Raw genomic sequence first — 12,151 nt, forward strand, 5'->3', positions numbered from 1 at the left:
ATAACAAGTTCAAACAGGTGCCATTAATACAGGTAACGAGTGGAGGACAGAGGAGCCTCTTAAAGAAGAAGTTACAGGTCTGTGAGAGCCAGAAATCTTGCTTGTTTGTAGGTGACCAAATACTTATTTTCCACCATAATTTGCAAATAAATTCATAAAAAATCCTACAATGTGATTTTCTGGAAAAGAAATTCCTCAATTTGTCTGTCATAGTTGACGTGTACCTATGATGAAAATTACAGGCCTCTCTCATCTTTTTAAGTGGGAGAACTTGCACAATTGGTGGCTGACTAAATACTTTTTTTCCCCACTGTATGTAAATGGTAGATTATCAGACACTCAAGAAGAAGGCCTGATTTAATTATTACTGAAACAGGATACAAGTGGAAAATCTAAAGATCCAGTCCATTAAAAAAATTGGAGGCCCCTTACACTTCAGTGTTGTGATGCAAACTGCAAACATTCTAGCAAAATGTATAGCGCATAGAATTTAAAAGGTATTGTCAGACATTATTCATTCTAATCAGACAGGTTTTTTACATGGAAGATACATTGGAGATTATATAAGGCAAGGACTGGAAACAATAGAACACTATGAAAAATCTGGGAAACCAGGCCTGCTATTCATAGCAGACTTCGAAAAGGCATTTGATAAAGTACGACTGGGGTTTATATATAAATGCCTGGAGCATTTCAATTTTGGACAATCTCTTATAAAATGGGTTAAAATAATGTATAGTAACCCTAGGTGTAAAATAGTAAATAATGGCTAGTTCTCAGAAAGTTTTAAACTGTCAAGAGGAGTGAAACAAGGTTGTCCACTATCGGCATATCTATTTATTATGGCCATCGAGATGTTAGCTATTAAAATCTGATCAATAATCAAATCAAATCAAACAATAATATCAAGGGATTAGAAATCCAGGGCTTAAAAACAAAGGTGTCATTGTACGCTGATGATTAATGTTTCCTTTTAAATCCACAACTTGAATCCCTCCACAGCCTCATAGAGGATCTAGATACATTTTCTAACCTCTCTGGATTACAACCAAATTATGATAAATGTACTATATTACGTATTGGATCACTAAAAAATACAATTTTTACATTACCATGTAGTTTACCAATAAAATGGGCTGATGGTGATGTGGATATACTTGGAATACAAGTACATTTTAATAGAAAGTTAGCAAAAACAGATAAGATCTTGCTACTATGGAAAGGTAAATACCTGTCAATTTGTGGAAAAATCACCCTGATTAACTCTTTAGTATTATCCCAGTTTACCTATTTTTATATGGTCTTGCCGATGCCTAGCGAACAGTTTTTTTAAATTATATGAGAAAAAAATATTCCATTTTATTTGGAACGGCAAGCCAGACAAAATTAAACGTGCCTATTTATATAATGAATATGAATTCGGAGGACAGAAATTATTAAATATTAAAGCATTAGACCTATCACTAAAAGCTTCAGTCATTCGAAAGTTATACTTAAATCCGAACTGGTTCTCTAGCAAATTAGTAAGATTGTCTCACCCAATGTTCAAGAATGGCATTTTTCCCTTTATTCAGATTACAACCTCTCACTTTCAGTTATTTGGAAAGGAAATAATCTCCCAAATATCACTATTTCTAAAACAAGCCATAGAAAGTTGGTTGCAATTTCAATGTAATCCTCCAGAAATGACAGAACAAATATTGCAACAAATATTGTGGTTAAACTCAAATATACTAATTGATAAAAAACTATTTTTTTTGACAAAATGTTTTGACAAGGCCTCCTGTAGCTAAGTTGGTAGAGCATGGCGCTTGCAACGCCAGGGTTGTGGGTTCGATTCCCACGGGTGGCAGTATGAAAAATGTATGTACTCACTAACTGTATGTCGCTCTGGATAAGAGCGTCTGCTAAATGACTAAAAATGTAAATGTGAATGTAAAAAAGGTATAATCTTTGTAAATGATATTATCGGTAGGACTGGTGGAGTTATGTCGCACATGCAGCTAACAAAAACATATGGAAATGTCTGCTCTACCCAAAATTACAACCGAATAATTGCAGCATTACTGCAAAAGTGGAAGGGGGAAAATGTAAGGAACTTGTCTGTTGGCCTTCTATTCTACTCTATTTAGTCAATGCCACTCCGACATTGCTCGTCCTAATATTTATATACAGTTGAAGTTTACATACACCGTTGCCAAATACATTTAAACTCAGTTTTTCACAATTCCTGAAATTTTATCCTAGTAAACATTCCCTGTTTTAGGTCAGTTAGGATCACCACTTTACTTTAAGAATGTGAAATAGTAGAGAGAATTATTTATTTCAGCTTTTATTTCTTTCATCACATTCCCAGTGGGTCATAAGTTTACATACTGTACATACATATCCTTTAAAAATATATATATTTCCCTTTATTACTTTCCAACCCCACCATCCCTTCCCTAATTGGAGTAAACTAGTGAACAACATTGCTTAGGCCTCTACTTCATGCTTATACATACTATATACATTTTATGGACACAGTCAATAATTATATTTTGTTTGTTTTTACTCCTGAACTTCCTCCGATCATTTTCATGATGTCCATCTGGTATGCTTCTATATGCCATATCTTTCTAACTGTGCTCTTTCACAAAAGCTCACAATATATAACCTATATACTTATTATGGACACAGCATGTCTTACACTAGTTATCTTGTTGTTATTAGTTGTTGTTATTAGTCACACCTCCCATCTATCTCTTACAGTTTTTCTCAGTCGCTTTGGTGCATTTCTTAGATCAAAAGTGCAATTCTTGATACTACTTGTACAAATTCCAAATCATCTAGTCACTTGTGCACATCATTAAAGCAATTTCTTATTCCTTTGAACAAATTGCAATTGCTTTTGTACATATTGCAATTGATAATGTACAAGTGTCAGCTTTTTTCCACATTTTCAATTGCTCATGTCATGTTGATCAAAATATAGTAGATGGTTCTCTGTTGAATAGTCTTACCCCTCAAAACATCTAGGCATTAGTTCCTTGCATAAGCCATTACATGCAAAATTGTTGAACTATTTGTCATAAACTGTCAAGCATAGTTTTACACATTTCTATTAGACCTTTTGTACAAAAACGTAAATTGCTGAATCGTGCAGGTGAAATTAACCCTCACTCATGAAGGAATGTAAAGTGTTAGTTCAACCAACAATCAACCAGTTGTCTAAATTGCTCAAAGGTGCATCTCATGAAGAATCAATTGGCAAGCATATATAGACAGACCACAACACAGAGTTGCAATTTTCCAATAATGGATGGACCAGGAAACGAACAGGGTCAACAGCCAAGAGGAGGAAGAAGAGGAGCAAGGATGCGTGGTGGAAGGCAAAACAGAGGAAGAGGCAGAAGAGGACATAGGCGCATATCTGATGACATAAGGGCCACTATTGTAGACCATGTTGTCAATCATGGCCTTACAATGGCTGAGGCGGGTCGAAGGGTGCAGCCGAATATTGGGAGATCAACCGTGTCCTCAATAGTACAAACGTTTCGAAGAGAGAACAGGTATGTCCACCAATGTACAGTGCACTGTTACTGTATATAAGCAGTATACTGTATACTTCCTACAATGCTTCATATTACAGTAGTCCACTTGTATTTCACAGCATACAGAAATATACTCTATACAGATACATACTGCACCTTACATGCACCCACCTGTATGTTTTACAGTAAAATGTGTGTTCGCATAGTTTTTGTCTATGTGAAAGTGTGCGATGCATCACTGCATTTTTCCACACGTAGGACTGCAAGATTACCTCAAACCGGCGGCAGAGGACGCCTTTTCACACCTCAACAGGAGGAGGCTATTTGCACCATGGTCCGAGCAAACAATGCCATGAGACTCAGGGAAATACAAAGGACCATTATAGAAGACAACGATGTCTTTGAAAACATCCATACGGTTAGCATCTCAACCATCGACAGGGTGCTGCATAGAAACCAGATGAGTATGAAACAGCTGTACCGTGTACCATTCCAAAGGAATGAGGACAGAGTTAAGGAGCTACGGTACCAGTATGTACAGGTAAAACATATATCTATGTAACTACTTTACAGCAACATTTTATAGTGTTACATAGTACAGTAAGCATAAACTGCACACATTTCCATTGCTGTGGAAGGAACATGCAATATATGTACATTTTATGTCACTCTTCCTTACCAAAACAAATTCAACTGTGTGTTCTGGGATATAGCGTATAATGGAGTTGGAATCAAGTGAACCCTCTCACAACTTTGTATACGTGGATGAGGCTGGCTTCAACCTGACCAAATGCAGAAGGCGGGGTCGGAATATCATCGGTCACAGAGCTACTGTGGATTTGCCAGGCCAACGGGGAGGAAATATCACCATGTGTGCTGCTATTTCGGAGCATGGTGTCCTAACCCATATCCCCCTTTTAGGGCCATACAACACCCAGCATCTACTCAACTTTTTAGAGACTCTCTACAGGGCTCTCATCCCTGATGATGAGAGGGGTCTGTTTAGAGAGGATTTGCCAAAGTATGTGGTCATTTGTGATAATGTGAGTTTCCATCGATCAAACATCATAAGGCAATGGAGGAGGATGCTCATAGAATTCCTCCCACCTTATTCACCATTCCTTAACCCAATTGAGGAGTTCTTTTCAGCATGGAGGTGGAAGGTGTACGATCGTCAGCCACACACACAGATGACCCTGCTGGCTGCAATGGATGCAGCATGTGAGGACACCACAGTAGACGCCTGCAGAGGATGGATAAGGCATTCCAAAAGATTCTTTCCACGTTGCATTGGAAGGGAAAATATCCAGTGTGATGTGGATGAGAATATGTGGGCTGACAGACAGGAACGTCTGGATGTGTAGAGACAGCACTAGAACAGTGCTGTGGGCAAAGTTGTGCCTTAGGGGTGGTTTCCTGTGTTTCTTTCTAATTTAGTTTTTTTTCCTTTGTGCCCCTTGGGTTGTCCAGTCTCTTTCAATCAATAACCCACATACAGTAATATGTAAATAGTACTGTTGAAATTGATATATGCCATAGAAGTGCAGCCTTGTGCATTTTCAATACAGTAACTGTCATCCAAACTGTAGCCTAAGTTTACATCAGGTAATACTGTCAAAGTACACAGTTCCATTGACAACATGCCTAAACATTTTGACAACCTTGTTCGTGAACAATGACTCAATGACTTATCATTCTGATGACACTGACATGATCATTGGCATGAATATTTACTTTTGAGAGATGTACTAAGGATTTTTAGTGACTGACTAGCTTTAGAAACATATCTATTGTATATTGCAGTTTGTACAAATTGTTCTGAGAAATGCACTTATTATTTTGCACATGTTAGGGATGATGTGAAAAATGCACCAAAGCGACTGAGAAAAACTGTAACACCATCCATATTGGATTTCTATTTGCCATATATTTTTCAACTGTACTGTGATGTTTTACAAAAGTTCAGAACCTTTCTATTCTCATTGTTTCTACAGTTTGTGAATTGAAATTAATTTTTTTTGCTAAAAGTGTTATTATATTATTGATCGATTGACTATGGCTTTTTTATCAATTAGTATATTTGAGTTTAACCACAATATTTGTTGCAATATTTGTTCTGTCATTTCTGGAGGATTAAATTGAAATTGCAACCAACTTTCTATGGCTTGTTTTAGAAATAGTGATATTTGGGAGATGATATGTCACGGTTTCGGCCGAGGCTGCTCCTTCTCCTTGTTCGGGCAGGCTTCGGCGGTCGTCGTCTCCGGAGTACTAGCTGCCACCGTTCTATGTTTCATGTTCGTTTGGTTTTGTCTCTTTGTAACACCTGTCCCTTGTTTGTGTTTGATTGTGTTCCCTATTTAGTTTCGTGTGTTTGGGTCAGGTGTTATGCGTGATTGTTTATTGTCAGCCTGCCTCCGAGGAGTTTGTATATCTCGTTGTTGTTTTCGAGAGTTCGCACTGCGTGCGCTTTTCTTGTTTTTTCCGCACTGTGTTTGTGCGTAATTGTTCGCGCCGCCCGGTTGGGTTGGCGACTCATTGTTCATGTGTTGGACCTTACTAAAGTCTGTTGAAGTCATCCTGGTTCCTGCGCTTGATTCCTTTCACTCATCCACACACAGCACTCTGACAGAATCACGCATCCTTCCATGGAATCAGCAGGAGCGACCGCGCCAACAGCAGGTATGGAGGAACGTCTTCGTGGGCAGGAGGACCGGATTAACCAGGTCTGTCATGCCCTGGAGGGGGTGATGAACACTCTCCACCGATGGGAAACCAGCGGGGTACCCACGACCCCACCTACCGAACCATCCCCATCGGTCAGTCCTCCTGTCCCATCTCCGGAACCCAGTGGGATTCGGCTCTCGCTCCCGAGGGCGTACGACGGCTCCGCTGCCGGGTGTCAAGGGTTCCTGCTGCAAGTGGAGCTCTACCTCGCCACCGTACACCCGGCGCCCTCGGGACACGAGAGCGTCTCAGCCCTCATCTCCTGTCTCACCGGCAAGGCGTTGGAGTGGGCCAACGCCGAATGGAGGAGAATGGACGCCGCTACTACTACCTATGCGGAGTTCTCCCGCCGCTTCCGTGCTGTGTTTGACCATCCACCAGAGGGGAAGGCGGCAGGGGAGCGTCTGTTCTACCTCCGACAGGGGATGAGGAGCGCCCAGGACTTTGCCTTGGAATTCCGGACTCTAGCGGCCGATGCAGGGTGGAATGAGCGGGCCCATATAGGCCACTTCCGTTGCAGCCTCCGGGAGGACGTCCAGCGAGAGTTGGCATGCAGGGACACCTCGTTGACCTTTGACCAACTTGTCGACATGGCCATTCGGCTGGATACCCTGCTCGCCACCCGTGGACGTCCCGGGTGGGGTTCGCCCATTCCACTCTCCAGCACCTCCGAGCCGAGCCCTATGGAGCTCGGGGGTGCTGGCGCTAGAGAACGGAGGAGTAGGAACCCGAGGGGGGCCGTTCCCTGCACTAACTGTGGCCGTGGAGGGCACACCGCGGCTAGGTGTTGGGGAGGGTCCCCCGGTGGAGGAGAAGGCAGGTCACGCATTGGGGGGTCCCCCCAGGTGAGTAGGCACCCTACTCACCCAGAGCTTTCTGTCGTTCACCTAACCTTGCCTGTTTGTTTTCCACAGGTTGCACCTCGTTCCCAGCATAAGGCGCTGGTAGATTCAGGCGCAGCTGGGAATTTTGTAGATCGCCAGTTTTGTATAGAGTTAGGGATTCCCCTCCTTCCAGTTGATAAGCCTTTCCCTGTTCATGCCCTAGATAGCCGTCCGTTAGGGTCTGGGTTGATTAGGGAGGTCACAGCACCCCTTCAAATGATGGCGCAGGAGGGTCATGAGGAGACGATTCAGCTCTATCTGATTGACTCTCCTGCGTATCCGGTAGTGCTGGGCCTTCCCTGGTTGATGACCCATGACCCTACTATTATGTGGCGAGAGAAAGCTCTTAAAGGGTGGTCTGCCCAGTGTGAGGGGCGGTGTCTGGGTGTTTCCATAGGGGCGACCTCGGTGGAAAGTCCGAATCTAATGACAGCACTGCATATTCCCCCCGAGTATGAGGATTTGAAACTGGTGTTTAGTAAAACTAGGGCGGCGCAGCTGCCGCCTCATAGACGGGGGGATTGTGCGATAGATCTCCAGTCAGGAGCAGCTCTCCCGCGGAGCCATGTGTATCCCTTGTCTCAAGAGGAGAGGAAGGCAATGGAGACGTACATCGCTGAGTCTCTGAGACAGGGATACATACGGGCCTCCACTTCACCCGCTTCCTCGAGTTTCTTTTTTGTGAAGAAAAAGGATGGAGGTCTGCGCCCGTGTATTGATTACCGCGGTCTCAATCAGATTACGGTGAAGTACAGCTATCCACTTCCTCTGATTGCGACTATGACGGAGTCACTGCACGGTGCGCAGTTCTTTACAAAATTGGATCTCAGGAGCGCATATAACTTGGTGCGCATTAGAAAGGGCGATGAATGGAAGACAGCGTTTAGCACGACTTCCGGACACTACGAGTATCTAGTCATGCCATATGGGTTAATGAATGCTCCCTCAGTCTTCCAATCCTTCGTCGATGAGATTTTCCGGGACATGCAGGGACAGGGAGTAGTCGTGTACATCGACGACATTCTGGTGTACAGTCCTACCCGAGCAGAGCATGTAGCCCTGGTGCGCCGAGTATTGAGGAGGCTGTTGGAGCATGACCTATATGTCAAGGCAGAGAAATGTCTGTTTTTTCAGAAGTCGGTCTCCTTTCTGGGTTACCAGTTGTCTGCGTCAGGGGTGAAGATGGAGGTAGACCGGGTGTCAGCTGTGCGTAATTGGCAGACCCCAACCACTGTGAAGGAGGTGCAACAGTTCTTGGGTTTTGCAAATTATTACCGGAGGTTTATCCGGGGTTTTGGACAGGTGGCAGCTCCCATAACGTCTCTGTTAAAGGGGGGTCCGGTGCGCTTGCGGTGGTCAGCTGAGGCGGACAGGGCTTTTGGGAGACTGAAGGACCTGTTTACCTCGGCGCCGGTGTTGGCGCATCCGGATCCCTCTTTACCTTTCCAGGTAGAGGTGGACGCGTCAGAGGCCGGTATAGGGGCCGTTCTTTCCCAACGGTCTGGCACACCACCTAAACTCCGTCCCTGTGCGTTTTATTCTAAAAAGCTCAGTCCGGCGGAGCGGAATTATGACGTAGGAGACAGGGAGCTGTTAGCCGTGGTACAGGCCCTAAAGGTGTGGCGGCATTGGCTCGAGGGGGCTCAACACCCTTTCCTCATTCTAACTGACCATCGTAACCTGGAGTACATCCGGGCAGCTAGGAGACTGAATCCTCGCCAGGCCCGCTGGACTATGTTTCTAGCCCGGTTTGTGTTTAAAATCACATACATCCCTGGGTCCCAGAACGGGAAGGCAGATGCTCTGTCTCGGCGGTATGACGCGGAGGAGAGGTCCGTTGAGCCCACACCCATACTACCAGAGTCTTGTCTGGTTGCACCGGTGGTGTGGGAGGTTGATGCCGAGATCGAGCGGGCGTTACGCACCGACCCAAGTCCTCCACAGTGTCCAGTGGGTCGGACGTACGTTCCGCTCGAGGTACGCGATCGCCTCATTTGTTGGGCTCATACGTCCCCCTCCTCTGGCCATCCGGGTATCGGCCGGACGGTGCACTGCCTTAGCACGAAGTACTGGTGGCCAACGTTAGCTAGGGATGTGAGGATTTATGTCTCCTCCTGTTCGGTGTGTGCCCAGTGTAAGGCGCCCAGACATTTGCCCAGGGGTAAGCTACAACCCCTGCCTATTCCACAATGACCCTGGTCCCACCTCTCGGTGGATTTTGTTACCGACCTTCCCCCCTCACAGGGGAATACTACCATCCTGGTCGTTGTGGATCGGTTCTCGAAGGCCTGTCGTCTCCTTCCCATGCCGGGTCTACCCACTGCCCTACAGACCGCTGAGGCTCTGTTTACCCATGTCTTCCGGCATTACGGGGTACCCGAGGATATAGTGTCTGACCGAGGCCACCAGTTCACCTCCAGAGTGTGGAGAGCGTTTATGGAACGGTTGGGGGTTTCGGTAAGCCTTACCTCGGGTTACCACCCGGAGAGTAATGGGCAGGTTGAACGTGTTAACCAGGAGGTGGGTAGGTTTCTGAGGTCTTATTGCCAGGGCCGGCCGGAGGAGTGGGCGAGATACGTTCCGTGGGCCGAAATGGCACAGAACTCTCTCCGCCACTCCTCCACCCAACTAACCCCTTTCCAGTGTGTGTTAGGGTACCAGCCGGTTCTGGCACCTTGGCACGAGAGCCAGATCGAGGCCCCTGCGGTGGATGAATGGGTACGGCGCTCGGAGGAAACATGGAACGCTGCCCACGTACATCTGCAGCGGGCCATCCGTCGGCAGAAAACGAGCGCCGATCTCCACCGCAGTGAGGGGCCTGTGTACGCACCTGGAGATCGAGTCTGGCTCTCGACCAGAAACCTGCCCCTCCGCCTGCCCTGCCGGAAGCTGGGTCGGCGGTTTGTGGGGCCATTCAAAGTCCTGAGGAGGTTGAACGAGGTGTGTTACAGGTTAGAACTGCCTATTGACTATAGGAATATTAACCCCTCGTTCCATGTGTCTCTCCTCAGGCCGGTGGTAGCTGGTCCACTCCAGGAGTATGAGATAGAGGAGACTCCTCCGCCCCCGTTGGACATCGAGGGGGCTCCGGCGTACACCGTGAGGTCCATCCTTGATTCGAGACGCCGGATGGGGGGTCTTCAATATCTCGTGGAGTGGGAGGGGTACGGTCCGGAGGAGCGGTGCTGGGTGCCAAGGAGGGACATATTGGACCAGTCCCTGCTGACCGAGTTCCATCGGGGTCATCCTGCGCGCCCTGCTCCGCGTCGTCCGGGTCGTCCCCGAGCCCCGGGTCGGCGCACGGCTGGAGCCGCGCGTCAAGGGGGGGGGGTACTGTCACGGTTTCGGCCGAGGCTGCTCCTTCTCCTTGTTCGGGCAGGCTTCGGCGGTCGTCGTCTCCGGAGTACTAGCTGCCACCGTTCTATGTTTCATGTTCGTTTGGTTTTGTCTCTTTGTAACACCTGTCCCTTGTTTGTGTTTGATTGTGTTCCCTATTTAGTTTCGTGTGTTTGGGTCAGGTGTTATGCGTGATTGTTTATTGTCAGCCTGCCTCCGAGGAGTTTGTATATCTCGTTGTTGTTTTCGAGAGTTCGCACTGCGTGCGCTTTTCTTGTTTTTTCCGCACTGTGTTTGTGCGTAATTGTTCGCGCCGCCCGGTTGGGTTGGCGACTCATTGTTCATGTGTTGGACCTTACTAAAGTCTGTTGAAGTCATCCTGGTTCCTGCGCTTGATTCCTTTCACTCATCCACACACAGCACTCTGACATGATATCATTTTCAAATACCTGAAAGTGAGGGGTTGTAATCTGAATAAAGGGAAAAAGTCCCTTCTTGAACATTGGGTGAGACGATCATACCAGTTTGCTAGAGAACCAGTTCGGATTTAAGTATAATTTTTGTATGACTGAAGCTTTTAGCGATAGGTATAATGCTTTAATATTTAATAATTTCTGTCCTCCTAATTCATATTCATTATATAAATAAACCCGTTTAATTTTGTCTGGCTTGCCATTCCAAATACAATGGAATATTCTTTACTCACATAATTTAAAAAACTGTTCGATAGGCATAGGCAAGACCATAAGCAAATAGGTAAACTGGGATAATACTAAAGAGTTAATCAGGGTGATTTTTCCACAAATTGACAGGTATTTACCTTTCCATGGTAGCAAGATCTTATCTATTTTTGCTAACTTTCTATTACATTTTTTGGGAGTGAGATCATTTATTTAATTTGGAATATGTATTCCGAGTATATCCACATCACCATCAGACCATTTTATTGGTAAACTACATGGTAATGTAAAAATTGTATTTTTTAGTGATCCAATACATAATATAGTACATTTATCATAATTTGGTTGTACTCCAGAGAGGTTAGAAAATGTATCTAGATCCTCTATGAGGCTGTGGAGGGATTCAAGTTGTGGATTTAAAAGAAAACATGAATCATCAGCGTACAATGACACCTTTGTTTTTAAGCCCTGGATTTCAAATCCCTTGATATTATTGTTGGATCTGATTTTAATAGCTAACATCTCGATGGCAATAATAAATAGATATGCCGATAGTGGACAACCTTGTTTCACTCCCTCTTGACAGTTTAAAACTTTCCCATAATGTCAAGCAAAGAGGCACTGAGTTTGAAGGTAGGCCTTGAAATACATCCACAGGTACACTTCCAATTGACTGAAATTATGTCAATTAGCCTATCAGAAGCTTCTAAAGCCATGACATCATTTTCTGGAATTTTCAAAGCTGTTTAAAGACACAGTCAACTTAGTGTATGTAAACTTCTGACCCACTGGAATTTTGATACAGTGAATTATAAGTGAAATAATCTGTCTGTCTTGTTGGAAAACGTACTTGTGTCATGCGCAAAGTAGATGTCCTAACCGACTTGCCAAAACTATAGTTTGTTAACAAGAAATTTGTTGAGTGGTTGAAAAACGAGTTTTAATGACTCCAACCTAAGTGTATGTAAACTTCAACTGTATTTCTTCATTC

General features: G+C 44.9%; 1 protein-coding gene across 1 annotated transcript in view; it reads right to left on the bottom strand.

Moving 5' to 3' along the window:
- LOC311102031 (vomeronasal type-2 receptor 1-like) overlaps positions 1-12,151 on the bottom strand; it is a gene marked incomplete at both ends in the record, with an annotated part of 59,841 nt that overhangs the window by 38,024 nt on the left and 9,666 nt on the right.

This window comes from Coregonus lavaretus, assembly GCF_964263955.1.
Source record: "Coregonus lavaretus genome assembly, chromosome: 26".
In the NCBI taxonomy this organism is placed as follows: domain Eukaryota; kingdom Metazoa; phylum Chordata; class Actinopteri; order Salmoniformes; family Salmonidae; genus Coregonus; species Coregonus lavaretus.